This window comes from Pongo abelii, chromosome 1 (genome assembly GCF_028885655.2).
Source record: "Pongo abelii isolate AG06213 chromosome 1, NHGRI_mPonAbe1-v2.0_pri, whole genome shotgun sequence".
Taxonomy (NCBI): Eukaryota; Metazoa; Chordata; class Mammalia; order Primates; family Hominidae; genus Pongo; species Pongo abelii.
In genome coordinates this window covers 216,719,961-216,738,182 of record NC_071985.2, presented here as the reverse complement: position 1 = coordinate 216,738,182, position 18,222 = coordinate 216,719,961, and the positions used below count along the sequence as shown (strand labels likewise).

The window sequence follows — 18,222 nt, the reverse complement described above, 5'->3', positions numbered from 1 at the left end:
GTGATCCTCACGCCTCAGCCTCCCAAAATGCTGGGATTACAGGCATGAGCTACCGCTCCCAGCCTCGCATTGTGGAATTTCTAAAGAAGAAGGAGAGAAAGGCAAGAGAGAATATTTGAAGAAATAATGGCTGAAAACTTCCCAAATTTGATGAAAGACAAGAATACAAACACAGTAGCCTAACAAACTCCAAGTAAGATAAAGAGACCTACACCAAAACACATTATAATCAAACTTTCAAAAGTCAAAGACAGAGAATCTTTAAATTGGTAAGAGAAAAGCAACTGGTCACATGCAAGAAATCTTTAATAAGATTATCAACAGATTTCTCATCAGAAACTTTGCAAGCTGGAAGGACAGGAAATCAAAAGCTGCCAACAATCTGGAGGGGTGACTCATATCTATAATCCCAACACTTTGGGTGGCTGAGGCAGGTGGATCACTTGAAGTCAGGAGCTCAAGACCAGCCTGGCCAACATGGCAAAACACTGTCTCTATTAAAAATACAAAAATTAGCCAGGCGTGGTGGTGGGTGACTCTAATCCCAGCTACTTGAGAGACCGAGGTGGGAGAATCACTTGAACCTGGGAGGCAGAGGTTGCAGTAAGCCAAGATCTCGCCACTGCACCCCAGCCTGGGTGATAGAGTCAGACACCGTCTTAATAAACAAACAAACAAAAGCTGCCCATGAAAGGGAAAAGGATCAATAAATGGGTATTCCAAAAAGTCCAAAGTCACAGAAATATCAAGCCAAAATGAACTGGTTTCCTGACTGGAAATGGAGAACAGGCTATGGCAGCAAAACACAGAAGTTCAGTACCGAACTGCAAGGTGGAGCAGACTTTACTGTGAATCCTGGAAGGGATCCAGAGCAGGCAGTTTGAGCTTATGAAGAATTTTAACTTTGTTTTGGGTCAAATTTTGCTCTTTAATTTAGTCAAGAGAAATTTTTTTCCCTACACAACACACATAATATTGTCAAGAGAATTTTTAAGGGTAGCCATGACACTACTATGTGTGTTTGTTTTAATTTGATCTTCCTATCAACTGTTAAAATAAGAGATCTCTAAAATCATTTTTGTTTTAATTCAGGTGTCTAATTTAAGGGATCCATCTTCAGGCCATTGCCAATTAGAATTTCCAATGGTGTAATTATTGCAATAGCAATTCAACCAAATAGCCCCTTTTTGGAAAGTCCAGGATGTCATTTTCCAGGTTAACTTCCTGGGAAGGGCATAGAAGAGGCAATCCCAAAGATTCCCCTACAAGAAAAAAGTTCAATGCAAGGACTAGACTAAAGATGGGTAAGGATGATGTTTGCCTCCAGTAACCCACAAATTTGTGGGGGCTTGCAGTCATGGACCTGTGAATCTGTAATACCAGGTAGCCCCCCTTGGGATTGAGCTTTCCTAGAACGAACCGGGCAACAAGAGTTGAGATGACAAAAACCTCAAAGGGATGGGACTTCTTAAGACAAGCCCCAAGATCTTGACATGGCCAGAACAAAAAGGGTGCTGGGGTTCCCAGCCATTTGCAGACAGGCCTCCTAGTATGACCTGAAAGTTACCGCCTCTTTCCAGATAGTGGAAACCAAGAGAAAGCGCTCCGACTTGGTCACAAGTCAAGCTCTCAAGGACATAAAATAAGATGAGGAGGAACCTCAACCGGTACCCCCTTTTATGACAGAATAACACATAGAGACAAAGACAAAGGAACAGACAATTTCTGGGAAGAAAGGGATTAAACAATAGGAATTGGTACACAAAGTACCAAAAAGCACAGCAGACTCACTACACCCAAGACTAGTCACACAAATCTTTTTCTCCAATTAATCAAGAGTTTGGAGAGGGAAAAGAAAGAAACAATGATTTTTACTGTCCACTTGATGAGATTCCACACAGAGAAGGAGGTTGGGAGCCTGGCTGGTAAAGAAATTCTTACACTTATGACAGCGGATCAGATCCTGGGTTCTTCACTGCAGCTTCCAGAAGAGCAGAGCTTTCCTATCCTGCTTACAGCTCCAAAACTGTAGGGGCCAATGGAAACCCTCCCTCTTAACCCTCTGAATTTTCCCTCAAAAATCAAGTCACAAAAGGCAGATTAATTGGAGAAAAGGCATAAAATGTACTAACATGTGCATGGGGAGAGTCACAGAGTGATTACCCTCCCCTACCCACAATGGGATGTAGAAACTTATATACCATCTCGAGGTAACAGAATGAATGATGGCTCAAAGCATGGCCAAAACCAGGTGCAATCAGAGTCAGAGGTATATCCAATTATTGTGGGCAAGATAAGTCATGGGAGGGAGAGAAAATGAGGCTCGGCTAGCAAAGGTGGTCTTAATATGTAAATGAAATCTTACAGGTAGCAGCTCTCAGAGAGAATAAACGCTAAAAGTTTCTTACAGACCTTTACAGGTGTCAGACTCTCCGTTAATCTTTCCTAGATCTGGGCAAGGAAAGACTTGGCTGTATCAATGCAGATTCCCTACAAATGCAAATCTCCTGGACAAAAGACAACTTTGCAGGGCTACTTCTGCAGCTGGCTTTCTGAACAGACATCTCAAAATATGTCAAATAAATGTATTTTGGGGTAAAATATTTTTAACTCCTTCACATCTACAGCCTGATGCACCTGCCGTTTCAACGCACCATTGTAGGTGGCAACTCCATTCTTCCCTACACTCAAGCCAAAAAACCAGGTTCTCCTTGTGGCTAGTCTTTTTCTCACAGCACACATCCAATTTGTCAGAAAACTTATGTTTCCTGTTTGGTTAATTACAGACTTTGATCTGCCCAATCTTTCTCTTTCTTGGTGTCTGAATTTTGGCAATGGAGTCTCCTGATACAGGCAGGATCGATTCTACTGATGATTCTCAAAACCGTCAGACATTTAAGAGCCTTAATCTCGGGGTCAGGGTTTGAGCCACCCTTGAACCTTTTCTTTGGGCCTACCCGTCAAAATCAGCCTGGCCAGGCCTGTCTTCAAGGCCCAGGGACAGGGCCAGGTCATCCCGACGCTTCTTGAAGCTTCTCCTGCCAGGTCGGCAGCCACCCTCCCCTTCCCTCTGACCTGCAGAGAAGCTTCTGGGGGCATTTATTCAATTTGCTAGGAACCCACGAGCGCAGGCGCACGTGACTCTGTGGTTCCCACCCCACCCACAGCCCTCCTTGGTCCTCTCGCTGTCTGAAGCAGGCAGTAATGTTCCGGGTGAGTTTGGGTTCTGAAGACACCTAGTGAAGGAGGGACCGGTAGGGAAGGGCACTGGCCCCTTAGGTCCTTCGCAGCCAGGGATCCGAAAAAGGTCTTGAAGAAATAGAAAGGGAGAGTTGGAAGTAGATCAAAGGGAAAGAAAATCCTAGATTTCCTATCCGAATGCACCATGAAGAGAAAGTCCGCCTCCTCTGGGCCGCGTCCTCACATCGCTGGTGAACCGAGTTCCGTTCTCCATTGGAGACCAAATCAGTTGACTTTGGCTTGACTCCTAGTGAAGAAGCCTCGCTTTGTCCTCCCCTGTTTAGCTCTTGATCCTGAAGCACTTGATGGTCTCTCCCGGGCTTTCGATGGATTTCAGGGATGCAACTGAGAAATTTGTTTTTAATGCACTTAATTGAAGTCAGAATATTTTAAAGTATTTTTGCAAAGAAAAACGTTTCCTTTTGCAATGAAGACATTCAGATGTGAGGAAAATCACTAGGCTCTCACAAACACAAATTCCACGTCAGCAGGTAGGTTTGACCCTCAGGTTGGGCACATTCTCAGTGCACTGTTGGAAATTAAGATGAATCTAGGACATTCATGATTAATATTTTTAGGTTTTTAGTACAATTTAATATTTTAAATTTCAATACGCATTCTGAAAATTGTATAGCCAACACAAGAAACCGGCTTTACACCATATTTACAAACATATGAAACAAAGATGATACTTTAAATGACAATGCTTCATAAATGGCAACATTTTTAAAGTACCTAGAGAAAAAAAGTTAGCCTAGAATTCTATGCAAAAATAAAATTTCAAAAGTGTGAGTGAAATAAGGACATTGAAAAACATACAAAAGCTAAAAGAATTGACCAACCCACGCTATAAGAAATCTTAAGAGTCCTCCAGGCAGAAGCAAAAGGATACCAGATAAAAATGTGGACCTACACAGAGAAACGAATATTGGAAATGGCATTTAGAAGGCATGTACTACACGTTTTCTTATAATTTAAATCTTTCAAAAAATATTTGACGTAATAAATAAAAGTAATAATGAATCACTTTTTAAAGCTTACAGTGCATAAAGTAAAAATACATAACACTAGGATAAAGGCCAGAAAGGGGGGCATAATGACACTAGAAAGCAGACTATGGTAAATTAAAAATGTATCCCAGAAACCCTAAAGCAGCCTCTGAAATAAGAAAAGGGTTATAGCTAATAAAGCAACAAAGGAAAGAAAACGGAATGAAATAAAAGCTATGGAGACACTATGCTGGAACAACAACCCTCCAGGCCTCCACCCTATAGGAATACACCAGTGGCCAATGAGAGTGTACAAGAATGATGACTGCAGCATTATTTGTAATCATAAAATAATAAAACCAACGTAATTTTGAAGGTATATGAAAAGGGTTTTATTTATTTAACAGACAAGACAATTGAACAAACAAACAACGGAGGCAAGTCCTTTGCCAAAAGGAACAGAGAGGGTCATGATGATGCTACTCCTGCAAGGATTTCAGGGTTCCCAGACGCCTAGTTTTCTGTCTGGTTCTTCTGGAAGATGTTATTCTTGGGGAGCAATAGGTCCTCGAGTTTGGGACTCTTTCAGGTTCTCTCTCCATTTCCCCATTCTGCTACAATAAACAAACAAACAAAAACAATTCTCACTTCCAGAAGATCCCGCCTGTGCCTCTGCATGCGCATTTCAGGAGGTCTGGATGTCTGGTCCACCGCTCCCCGTCTTCTTTCCCAGCTTTTGCTTTTCCCTTTACCTGCTCTCGCCCTACGGACCCACGGCGGGACAACCGCCCAGCTGAGCCCCCTCGGCTCCACCGCGCAGAAGGTGCGACCGAGGCCCTGCCAGTTGCCCGCCCTGCGGGGTGCTGAGAAATCAGCGCTTTGTAAAAATAACTTCCCCATGGAAAAAAGTCTGTTGATTTCCGCTCTCAGGGCTCTTCAAAGGACTAAAAGCTAAAGGCCACGATCAATTCATTCGACAAGTCCTAGTCGTGAGCCCTGGTGAGTACCAGACCCTGCTCCCCCCAGGGGACCCACGAGCGACCCTCACCACCATCCCTGCCCTGGTGGAGCCCCTGTGAGGAACACAAGACCTGAAGGTGGCAGCGGAGGCTCCTCAGCGGCCCCCACAGCGATTGGGCAGGGTGGGCACAGGCTCCTTCAATGGGTGAAGGCGGCGCAAAGAATGGGAAGAACCATCCCCGGAGCCTGCAGGGCGTTCAGCTTCCCTTGGGCCCCCAGGCGGCTCGGGCTGGGTCGCCCACCGGGGAGTTTCTGGAAGCTTCTGAAGCAGGGGAGGGGCAGGGCGGGCGAAGGCAATTCGGCTGTTCCTCTGGCTCCAGAATCTCCTAACGCGCAGGTGTCCAACGTGACCGGCGCGACTCACCGCTCTAATCTCTCTGGTTTTCCAAGGCCTTGCTCAGTGGTCCTGCCGGGCGGGCCCTGAGAATAGACGGAACGGAGGAAGTTCAGTGAGTGCGTCCTTCCTATATGCCCAGTAGAGTTAGAAGCGCTTGTCTCTGTGGCGCAATCGGTTAGCGCGTTCGGCTGTTAACCGAAAGGTTGGTGGTTCGAGCTCACTCAGGGACGCTTATTGGAACTTTTGAAGCATTCACGCATTGTCAATCATTGGATAAATGGGGAAGATTTTATCTTCCCGAAGTCCCAAGCCACTAATTTATGACAGATCCATGTCAAGGACCCCCACCTTCCCGACCAGATTCTTAACCGGGTATCTCCTGAAATGCCGGCTTTACACCTGTGTAACTTAGGAATCCTGAAACAGAGACCTAGGAACCCACTTCTGGTGTGATAAAATTCTAATTCAGTCCCTTATACGCTTAAACGAGTAATTTACATACCTCCATTTTTTCATATTTTAGTAGTGGGAGTCCACTATTACCTCCAGGATGAGCCTGGGTTTCCTAATTGCTCTATCAATAATGTGACCAGTGGAATCATTCATCACGATAGTGATCTTCTCCATCATTTTTGAAAACACTATTTTTCCTCAGTTTATGCATGATTTATTTAACCTTTTTCAAAATGTTTTTGTTAGCCAGGTGTGGTGGCATGCACCTGTAATCCCAGCTACTTGGGAGGCTGAGGCAGGAGAATCGTTTGAACTTGGGAGGTGGAGGCTGCAGGGAGCTGAGATGGCACCTCTGAACTCCAGCCTGGGCATTAGAGTGAGACTCCTTCTCAAAAAAAAAAAAATGTTTTTGAGATGATGTTAGTTTCAAGGTTTTAGGATTACAAAGAATGCTGCAGTCACCATTCTTGTACAGATATCTTTGGTCATTGTGGAAATGTTTACACTGCAGACATTTCTATAGTGTAGAGAGCTGGTTGCCCCATTGCTACATTATAGTGCTTACATAATGCTTCTAATTTAAGTCCATTCTGCAAATGTATCTTTCATGGGAGCAGTACCAAATAATATTCCAATATAAATGTTTATAAGAGGAAAATGTGCAGGTGTGTAGTTGAACTGCGTGACTCTCCATGGGGCCCATGTGCATAAAATGGTGGCATTAGTAATCATCTGAGAGTGGAGTTTGAGGCCCTCTGACATCAAAAGCTGAGGCAGAGGACATGAAAACCCTCGCTGTACATCCTCTGTAGTCTGGCCAGAATTATTCCTAGGTCGGTGGTCTCTTATCAGGAAGGAATGCTTCTTGCTTGTTTTGTCAAAACCACAAAAGGGAGGGAAAGCATCAGGCTGTTGGTTGATAACAGTAGTGAAGCAAATCTTTCCAAAGCCTTGGTTTGTTAAACCTTAGGAAAAAAGTTCCTAACTCTTACAAGATGGTGCCGTGCATTTCCAGGCTCTTTGTGTCCCAAAGAACTGTACATGATACACAAAGCAGCAAAGCAAAGCAAAAATTTATTCAGCACAGTAACACTCTCGGAGTGGGGAGAGTGGGCTGACCTCTGGGATGTGAGATCAGTATTAGTTTGGTGTACTTTGGGTCTTTGTATGTGTGGCTTTTTATCTTCTCTTCACAAGGATGTCTAATCGTTAGCCAGTGTTTGCCTTTTGATTGATAGGTGGGTTGCTTAGTTACTTTGGCCCTTGTGTGCTTGCACATTGCCTCCATCACATAATTTTAAGTACATGCATGATATGCAGTCCATATGCATGAGTTTTAATGAGCTGATTACGATATGGAGTCACGTTAAGGATACATTTTTTCTCTAATGCACATGCCTATCTCTGAGGAGCTGCCCTTTTACTGGTTTGGATCTCGCCGGCCATGGGGTCCTTGCTTACTTTTCTTTTCATTTTTTATTCATTTATTTTTTTGAGACAGAGTCTCATTCTGTTGCCCAGTCTGGAGTGCAGTGCTGCAATCTTGGCTCACAGCAACCTCCGCCCCCTGGGTTCAAGCGATGCTCCTGTCTCAGCCTCCCAAGTAGCTGGGAGTACAGGAGTGCACTACCACGCCCAGCTAATTTTTTGTATTTTTAGTAGAGACAGGGTTTCACCATGTTGGCCAGGCTGGTCTCAATCTCCTGACCTCAGGTGATCTGCCTGCCTTGGTCTTCCAGACTGCCGGGATTACAGGCATGAGCCACCGTGCCCAGCCTTGCTTGCTTTTTTAAATCTTACTTTTTGTTTTGGCTGCTCAACTTCTGCCTTTTATCTTGCTTCTTGCTCTCCCACCCCATCACCTTGCTTTTGTTTCTGCTTTCACTCACTCTGCCTTTTTTCCAACTTCCAATTCCCTCTGCTGTTCTCCTGCCTCATAATGGCAGTTAGTGAGGGGAGGTTTTAAGGTGGCATGTCTAATCTCCTAGCCTGCCACATCCAGAAACCACTTTCGAGGTTTCTCTGCAGTCCTGTCAGCCAAGAGGGAGTCCATTCAGATGGTTGTAGGGCCTAGGGCTTATTTTTATTTCTCACTCCTGACAAGACAAGGCTGGATTAATGCAGATTCTCTGCAGGTGTAAATTTCCCCTCCAAAAGACACTTTTGCAGAGTTACTTCTGTTTGCTGGCTCACTGACAGCATCTTAAAATATGCCAAAGGAATGTATTCTGGGGTAAAATATTTTTATTTTCTTCATCTATCAAGAGCCTCACCATGCTGACAGCCTCCAATCCAAGCATATCTGAAGCTTTTGTTTGTTTGTTTGTTTGTTTGAGACACAGTCTCACTCTGTCACCCAGGCTGGAGTGCAGTGGCATAATCTTGACTCACTGCAAGCTTCGCCTCCCAGGTTCATGCCATTCTCCTGCCTCAGCCTCTGGTGTAGCTGGGACTATAGGTGACTGCCACCATGCCTGGCTAATTGTTTGTAAATTTTTTAGAAGAGTTGGGGTTTCACCATGTTAGTCAGGATGGTCTTGATCTCCTGACCTCGTGACCACCCACCTGGGCCTCCCAAAGTGCTGAGATTACATGCATGAGCCACCGTGCCCGGCCGCTGAAGCCTTTCTTTTTAAAAAGCTTTCCCACCCTTATGACTGCCTTCAAGTCTCTGCCAAAACACAAATAACAGTGACTGACTCCCTGCTATAGCAAGCTCAGAATAAATAAACTTTGCTTTTTTTCATTTGGGTGGTCTTTGTTTATTTGCAGAAGCTTCAATGTAGAGTTGACAAGGACTCCAATCTTTGACCAAACCTTAGTAGTTTCCTCTGAGCCCTTTTCTCTGTTACTTCTTCACCTGCCAAGTCCAATTTTAGGAAACAATACTGTTGAGTCTAGTTTAGCAAGAGTCTTCGCAACCACCTTTGATAGCTAATCAAGTTCCTCTTAGTAATTTTCCATCCACCGACTTTCTTATCTTGCCAATTGGCTATAATCTTCAACTCCTCCTGCTGTATTTGAGGTTGAGCCCAGTTCTCTGCTGGTCTCTCTTGCCTACTGTAGTACATACAATAAAATCTGTCTAATGTTTTTAACAAGTGTCCAGTGTAGTCCCTCCGAAACTACCTTTGCAAAATTATGACAATAAGAGAGAGCTGACATGGCAGACTCCATCTTAGTTCTAGCCTCACAGGCTAGCTGTCTTTGCTCATTCCTATGCAATTACTCCCAAGCTAATTTTGGGAAAAATCGAGTTTATAGTTTAAATCAGGGGTCCCCAACCTCCAGGGCCACAAGACAGGTACTGGCCCATGGCCTGTTAGGAACCCAGCCGAACAGCAGGAGGTGAGCTGCAGGCTTTCAATCATTACCACCTGAGCTCTGCCTCTTGTCAGATCAGCATGAGCATTAGATGCTCATCAGAGCTCGGGCCCTATAGGGAACTTCTCATGTGAGTGATCCAGATTGTGCACTCCTTATGAGACTGTAACTAATGCCTGATGACCTGAGGTGGAAGAGTTTCATCTGGAAACCATCTACCACCCTCTTCCATGGAAAAAGTATCTTCCACGAAACCAATCCCTGGTGACAAAAAGGTTGGGGACAGCCAAAAAGGCTGGTTTCAATGATAACTTTCCCCAAAACTAAATTACCCCTGTAAAACTAATGAAAGATCACCAAGTTAGGAGGATGAAAGGGGCCTGATTCCTGATAAGATGTATGCCTCATTAAATAATTACCAGCCATTATTCCAGAAGTCACAAGATTCGCAGCTTCCCCAATTACTGCTGTGAAGAATGTCACTATTGTAGAACCCAAGATTGGCCTCTTGAGATGTCTTTTCAGGCTTTTGCATTTCTGACTATTGGATGGCACCATCTGGCCCGAAAATCAACCAGTCCCTTAGCCCCCACCCAGAAGCTGACTCCATGCAGGAGGGCCATTTTGCACACCCCTGTGATTTCATCCCCAATAATCAGCACCGCGCCAGCCCTAGCCCCCTTCCCAACAAACTATCTTTGAAAAACCCCTTACCTCCAAGCCTTCAGTGAGATTGGTTTGAGTAATAACTCTGTCTCCCACATGTCGTCGCTGGCCTGTGTCAATGAAACTGTTTCCTGCAGCGCCATGGTCTCCTTGAATTGATTTTGTGTGTACATTGGGCAGGAAGAACCCATCAGGCAGCTACATCTGCAGGACGGTGCCAGTTCTTTCCACAAAGCCTGGTCAGATACCCAGAAAGTATTTCTCCACTACCACCTGGACAATGTGTCTCCCTGTCAATCTCCAGGGAATGGGGCCTGGATCAAGTATTTAGTATCCAGCAGTTACTACCCTGTCACCTAATCCCTCATTTTCAATATTTTGCCAAGCTTCCAGTGGCCTAACTGGCCACCACACCACAGAATCTTCACTTTATGGTCTCCAAGGAGAACTCTCCACTCGATGTTTTGTGATTTGAACAATGGAATAGAACGTGATACTGGTGGGCTGGGGGAGGTCCCCGCACACTGGTGGGATCTCGACCCCAGCCGTGGTGTCCAGGCTCTTGACACCATCTCGAGAACAAAGTCAAAGATGAGTCAGCAAATAGTGAAAGAAGAGATTTATTGCAAAGCAAAAAGTACACACTCAAGAAAGGGGAGCTCGGGCATACTCGAGAGAGAACAATGGGTTCTGGGGTTTCATCTTGATGGGTTTCTTTAACCAAGGAGTGGAATATTCATGAAAATTACTGGGTAAAGGTGGAGATTTCTCGGAACTGTGGTGCCATCCATTTTTACATCAAATATTGGTCTCAGAACTGTCATGGCACTGGGTGGTGTGTGATTTAGTATGTTAATGAGCATATAATGAGGGCCTAGGTAAAACTTCCATCAAATCCAGCACCACAGTGGGTCCACTCAGTCTTAGCCAGCTTGGTCCACACCCTGGTTTTTCAGCGTCTTAACAGCCCATAGCCTCAAGTCATGTAAATCTGCTGCCTAGAATTAGTTATCCTGTGACCACCCGGTAGTATTCCTGTCTCAAATCTACTTGTAAATATTCAAATGGTCATTGACTTGGGCATTCCAACTTTGCTTACTTCAGTGTTTCCTGTGTAATATATAAGAAAAGATGATCCAGACATTTGTTAAACTTCTCAAATAAGATGTATCCCAGGTATTTGTGTCAAATTTGGATGATTTTGGTTTTGTCTTTGCAGAATATAAAAAACTAACATGAGGTAAGCGCTAAGGTGTGGAGATGGCTGTGCAAGAGATGACAAAGTCCAACACCATGCTTGAGAGTGTCCAATCATCTCTTCTGGGGCAGCATATTTTTCTACAATACTGAATTTGGAAAAAAAGAAAACCAACAACATCAAAAAAAAAAAAAAAAAACAAACCTACAAGATTGATGTAACTGGACAACTGTCTTTATAACATTACCAGTGGTAAAACCAGTAAGGAAGGCTGGTTTGCAGTCATCTGAGCAGCCTCTTTACTTTCATAAATATGGTTTCTCTCTGATATTAAACGGCTTCCAATTGCAAGTGGAATGCTACATCACAAGGATAAGGATGCGAAGAGAACCGGTTTCTTCTGTAATCCGAAACACTCTAGTTTGAGAATTAAAAGCCATTCTTTGAAGAAGGGTTCCCCCCAGCTCCATCTGTCCTCCGAAAGGTTGCTTCTCAACACATGCTAAAGACCAGCTTCTTTGGGAGAGAGCAGATGCAGGGGAGGGAGAGAAAAAGGGAGAGGAAGACGTCATTTCCCCTTGCCGGCTCTAGGCAGCGGATTGGTCGGTTGAGTGGCAGAAAGGCAGACGGGGACTTGGCAAAGCACTGTCGGTGACATCACGGATAGGGCGACTTCTATGTAGATGAGGCAGCGCAGGGGCTGCTGCTTCGCCACTTGCTGCTTCGCCACGAAGGAGTTCCCGTGCCATGGGAGCGGGTTTAGGACCGCTGATCAGAACTGAAAATCCCAGCTGTGTGTGAGGGCTGGCAAGGTCTCGGGAGTGCGCAGGGAAGTGACCGTGTGTGTAAAGAGCGAGGCGTATGAGGCTGTGGCGGGGCAGAAGCAGAAGGTCTCATACTTACCTGGCAGGGGAGATACCATGATCACGAAGGTGGTTTTCCCAGGGCGAGGCTTATCCGTTGCACTCCGGATGTGCTGACCCCTGCGATTTCCCCAAATGTGGGAAACTCGACTGCATAATTTGTGGTAGTGGGGGACTGCGTTCGCGCTTTCCCCTGACTTTGTATAGTTTGAAGAACAGACTGTACCTTAAGGGTGATTTTTTTTTTTCTCTTTCTTTGTACGTTCTTTAGCGTTTTAGACTTAATCGTTAATCCTACAGTGGAAAGCAGGGGAATAGAAAATAACAGGTCTCCTGTTCGCGGTAGGAGAAAAAGCTAGCATCAGCCTTATTGACATTGTAACACAAACTAACTAGGGTGAAGATCGCTCAGCTCTTCCCTTTCTACCGGGGCTGCTTTTTGCGGTGATTGGTCCAGTCTCTTGGTTTCTCATGCTCTGTGAAAATCTTCGTGTTTTTTCCTACCCCCCAAGTCACCTCTTACACAGCTTCTGCTTCCAAGCGCAGCCCCCACAGGAGATTGTAGGATTTCTGTGCTAGCGGGGAATGTGTTCTCACCTCTTAGAGCCAGGTAGAAACTATTCAGTAGGGCGCTGTTCTCTGGGAAGAAAGCAGGGCCTTTGGGGCTGTCAGTGTCCCCGTTGGGTTGTAGACATAACAGGCTTACTTTGCGTAGGGGAAAGGCTCTACCCGCCCCCAGGTGCCCTAGCGCATATTCCTCGAGGCCCGCACGTCAGAACTGCAGTCTCACCTGTCTTGGCCGAAATGGGCTGCGATTCTCCTTCAGATAGAAGGAGGGAAGTTTTATGAGGAGCCAGGTCCAGTTTCTCTACTATCTCCTGCTGTCTGTGTATCTAGTCTTTCTTCAGACTTTATTTAAGCGACAGCTTCATGTTTGATGTCTCGCTCCAACATCCTACATCCATTACCAGGCAACTTTCTAGATAGCACCCCGACTCATCCTTCGCACCCCCAAGCAGCCCTTTCCTATTTCTGGGGCCAGTGTCCTCCCCCGTCCCTCTTTCTTCAGGCCCTCGCTTATCACCTTCATGGACAGAAAATACTTAGCTCTCTCTTAACCTGTGGTTTATGCCTGACACGCGTCAGTGCCCTGGCAAATTCCTTAATACCCCTTCTCAAATAGCACTGTAAATGCATCTCTTTTTAAATCCCAGAATTATCTAATTGGTTTCGTCCCTGAACTACATGAATACTAGTATTCCACTACAGAAGAAAACCCGAGGCCTAGTGATGGCGGTTCTGGGCATTGTGCCAGCCTCTCCCAGGGTATATTTTCTGACCTCACATACTTTTGATCAACTGAGGTCAGGAGTTCGAGACCAGCCTGACCAACATGGTGAAACTCTGTCTCTACTAAAAATACAAAAAAAAAAAAAAAAAAAAAGAAAGAAAGAAATTGCGAGGCGCGGTGATGAGTGTCTGTAATCCCAACTACTCGGGAGGCTGAGGCAGGAGAATCGCTTGAACCCGGGAGGCGGAGGTTACAGTGAGCTGAGATCGCGCCATTTCACCCCAGCCTGGGCAACAGAGCGAGACTCTGTCTCAAAAAAAGAAAAAAATTAGTCCATCTGAGACATATTATTGGAGACAGTAGAATCCTGTGTCCAACAGGCACTTGGTGCAGATCTGCACCCATTGAGCTATTGGCTCATGTTCCCTATGTTCTATTAAGTATCATGAGCAGAAATTGAGCTCTTTGGCTTTTACCCACTGAGTATGGCTACAGGACAGGTCGCTCTCTGTCTCTCTTTCTCTCTCATTATTTGCATGGTTATTTTTTGCCATCAGTGTGGGTTTTTGGTTTTGAGGTTATGAAGTGAATTTCTGGGGACAATCTCTTTTGGGTCGTGTTGACAAGGATCCAGTCCCTGTTTGGGGATACATGACAGCTTATCTGGTCTGTGAGTCTTCTTTATTGTCTATTTATTGTCCTGAGATAATGGTATTTCGTGATATTTGAGACTGCAGCAATGATAAGTTGTTCAGATCTTGTCTTTCCAATGTTTGGTAAAAATTTTATGGCCCCAATAGTTGTCAATATCTGCAAGAGTGGCATCTTTATTACAAGAGTGATCTTACTACTCAATGTCCCCCCTCCCACCAAACTTCGTTCCATAGGAGCTCTTGGCTTTAACAAACTTACTATATCTAAAAGACATCTTAGTACAGGAAGAAAGCTAAATCTATAGCATGTAAGGAGCAGTTTTCTTTGACTGGTATATTCGGGTTTCTAACCAGCTGAAAAATTCAAATACATGTCCTTTAAGGATTAAGTTTAAACCACACTACAGAAAGGAGAGAAAAGATTTATATGATCACATATAAGCGATATCACCATCCATGGTCCTATAAATGTCTAACAGCATGGAATGATGAAGGGCAGTGTCTTTTAGGATTTTTGGTTATATCTATATATATGGCTCTGAAGAAACCCAACGTTGGGCGAGTTCCCTCAAACTTTTCACTAGGCATGACCACTGCTCTATTTTAGATAGAGATTCTGTGGGGCAAAACCTGAGAATTATGTGCCTGGCTATCAAGAAGATAGCTCCTTGCATTTTTTGGCGGAGAACACTTTTGCTTCAAGGGAGTGTTTCCTCCCGGGATTAGAAATCTTTCTGTAACCTAAGGAAACATTGCTGATGAAAACCAGGCATGGTGTGCTGCACAACTTGTAGTAATAAGGCAGAAGTTAAAAGGAAAAGGCAAGTTTTCCTGTACTTGGCTGACTCCAAGACCTGCAATAGATAGAGCCCTAGCACATTCTTAATTACACTATCTGAAAAGTCAGAGCCCCAAGGAATGAGTTCTGGAGACTCTCTCAACACAGTCCACCCCTAACAAGGATGAGAGGTAAAAACAACAAATCCCTTCACTACCTTCTCTTTCCCCCTTTCCATTTCTAATTATACAAGTTTTGTTAAGTTCCTGATTTCCCTTCAGTGCAGCTGCAAGGTCACCAGCTATACTTGCATTGCAAGACTTGTCACAGTTTGATTAGCTGCCTTTCTTCTGCTTCTGTAAGCCCTCTTGCCTGCCCCACGAGTTTCGTGCCATCAAATTTCTGCCGTGCCATTCAAACTAGCTGACACCCTTTCAGAAGTGTGTATAAAGTCAAGCCCTGTCTTTGTTCTGGGCTCAGCCTTTGGATTTTAATCTGCTGTGCCTGAGTGCAGTCAATAAATCCTCCTGTTCTACTTATTGGTCTCTCCGTTCTCCTGATTCCCACAACAGTAGTAGGGGACTGCGTTCACATTTTCCCCTGGTCTTTCATGGTATGAATAACAGATGGATTTTTTTTTTTTTTTTTTTTTTTTTTTTTTTTTTGCCTATAGTCGCAGGCTCAGTCTCAGTGATTGTATGGTGTGGTCAGCTGTTTTTGTTTTTGTGAGACCTTGATTTCTTGTTTCCTGTCCTGGGACAGATGTCTGTAGTCACTTGTTTCATCAGGAGACAAATTTCAGTCTCTGTGGGGTGGTCTCTCATGTTATCTGTGGTGGTACTAGGCAGGCTGAGCTCAGGGATCTAGGCTTCCCTGCTTTGTAGATTGCTCAATGGTCCCCAAGGCCTAGTGACTTTTAACAGCACTTGAAAACCTTAGTGTTTTTCCACTGTCCCCAGGGTCACCTCTTACACGGCCTCTTTTTTTTATTTGTTTGACTTTTTCTCTGAGAGACAGTCTTACTGTATCTGGTGGCATCTTGGTTGACGCGATCCTCCCACCTCAGCCTCTGGAGTAGCAGAGGCATGCGTCACCACAGCCAGCTAATTTCTGTTCTTGTTTTTGCTGTTGTGGTGGTTGTTTTGTTTTTTTAAGAGTTGAAGTTTCGCCATGTTCCCCAGGCAACGTGCTCCCCGAGAAGGAGGTCGCCGGCCTGGGGGCGGGCTGGAGCCACGTCCCCGGGCTAGGGGTGCTGTGGGCACTGCGGGTGCCGCACCCACCGCTGCCCGGCGCTGGAGGCCAAGAGAGCATTCCCGACGGGCTCTGCGGATGCCCCGCCGAGTCCTGCGTCCCATCCTGCCCGGATTGTCGCGGGCCGGGGCATGACATGAGGCCGGGGCCTGCGCGGACGCAGCGCCCTGGAGGGCGCAGCCGTCCCTCCGCCGGTCGGGGTCCCCTCGCTCAGTCTATGAGACAAATAAATAAATAAATAAATAAATAAATAAATAAATAAATAAATGATGGAGTCTTGCTCTGTCGCCCAGGCTGGAGTGCAGTGGAGCGATCCACTTCACTCAACCTCTGCCTCCCAAGTTCAAGCGATTCTCCTGCCTCAGCCTCCTGAGTAACTGGGATTACAGGTGCATGCCACCACACCCGGCTAATTTTTGGATTTTTAGTTGAGACGGGATTTCATCATGTTGGCCAGGCTGGTCTCGAACTCCTGACTTCAAGTGATCCACCTGCCTTGACCTCCCAAAGTGCTGGGATTACAGGCATGAGCCACTGCACCAGCTCGAAGGGGACATTAATATGCAGGCACTGTATAGGGCAACATCTGTGTGCACCTCTTACAAATCTTAATGCCGTGCATATGAGTGGGTTCCTTCATGTTCCCCTGGGGATGTTTGAGGTTGCCTGTATGTGTTATGTGTGTGCATATCTTTAAGCTCAGATATGCATAGGCGGATTGACACCTCTGTTTGAATATATTCCCATGAGCTCATGCCAATAATTCACCATGGCAAGAATTATTTACTGAGCGTGAGCCATGCCATTCCACAGCCACCATTCTAGTGCTAAGGTACAATGAGGAAGAAAACATCGAGGCTTTCTGAGCTCACATTGGGGTGGGGGCATGCTGGGGAGACACAGGCATCAGTGTAATAAACAGAAACCACGACAGGGCTAAGTGTTCTGGAGGAGAGGTACATGGTGTACTGAGGACCCTGAGGTTGACCCAGGTGCACCTTTGAGCTTTGCGTGCATGGTTTGGGTTTTGTGGGCTCACCTGCATGTGTCCACACAGGCCCCACCTGCGTGTCTGTGCATGGCTGCATCGCCTCATGCACACGTGCACTGCCCCTGGGCTTGCCCACATGTGCCTGCTCTCCAGGGTGCCAGGCTATCAGCCTACAAGGCATTGTGGGTCTGGGCCCAGCTTGCCACCCCCTACAGAGGCCTGAGCCTGCCTTCCCAGGAGGCCCAGGACTCTCACCCATGACCCTTCCCTGCAGCTGGAGCAGGCTCTGTGGCTGGAATCTGGGGAGCTGGAGACGCAAGAGCCCAGGGGGCTGGTACGGCAGAGCGTGGAATTGCGGAGGCAGCTGCAGGAGGAGCAGGCCTCCTACCGGCGCAAGCTGCAGGCCTACCAGGAGGGCCAGCAGCGGCAGGCCCAGCTTGTGCAGCAGCTGCAGGGCAAGTTCAAGGCCACCCATTCCTGCTCTTTCCCTCCCACGTGTTCACTTTGCCCTGCCCCCACCCCTGGGGCTCACCATCAGCTCCCAATCCCCAGATTCTCCATTACAAGAAGAGGTTCTCGGAGCTGTAGCAGCTGTTGGAGAGATCCGGAGAGCTGGAGCAGCAGTGGCTGAGGGTGGGTGCCAGTGTGGGGCAGGGGAAGGCCCTGTCCTCCACCTGCCCAGCCTGGTGCTTTAACCTCCCTCCCACCCAGGACACAGAGCACAGTCGAGACCTGGAGAATGCCCTCATCTGGCTGGAGGAGGAACAGCAGGGAGGGCCAGGGCTGGCAGGATGGCCCCCTGGGCGAGTGCCTACTGATCCCCTGTGCCCAATTCAGGAGTGCCAGCCTGGCCCAGGTGAATGCCATGCTCTGAGAACAGGTGGACCAGGCAGGTTTGGCCAACCAGGCTCTGAGTGAGGAGATACGAAAGGTGACCAGTGACTGGACACGCAGCCGCAAGGAGCTGAAGCAGTGGGAGGTGGCATGGAGGTGCGAGGAGGAGGTGGGCATGGGGGTGCAGGGAGGCCAGCTGGACTCTACAGGAAGGGGCACTGCAGAGGAGGGAGGACTCAGAAGCCTGGAGAGGGAGAGGGAGCACTGTCCAAGGGAGCATGTTAGCAGAAGTAAATAGACGTCATCACAATAGCTGGTCTTTATCAATGTGTAG

The 18,222-nt window shown here is 46.4% G+C and overlaps 1 long non-coding RNA gene and 2 other non-coding genes across 3 annotated transcripts; 2 read left to right on the top strand and 1 right to left on the bottom strand.

Moving 5' to 3' along the window:
• Positions 1-4,597: 4,597 nt before the first annotated feature.
• LOC103889018 (uncharacterized) lies at positions 4,598-10,474 on the bottom strand. The gene is made up of 3 exons (XR_008525644.2): positions 10,078-10,474; positions 5,614-5,669; positions 4,598-4,843 (listed from the first exon to the last, which is right to left on the bottom strand). It is a non-coding gene; the product is annotated as an uncharacterized LOC103889018 (long non-coding RNA).
• On the top strand, positions 5,743-5,816 carry TRNAN-GUU (transfer RNA asparagine (anticodon GUU)). Its single transcript has one exon. It is a non-coding gene; the product is annotated as a tRNA-Asn (tRNA).
• A 1,648-nt stretch (positions 10,475-12,122) lies between the features above and the next one.
• Positions 12,123-12,286, top strand: LOC112131677 (U1 spliceosomal RNA). Its single transcript, XR_002913663.2, has one exon. It is a non-coding gene; the product is annotated as a U1 spliceosomal RNA (small nuclear RNA).
• The last annotated feature ends 5,936 nt before the right edge of the window (positions 12,287-18,222 follow it).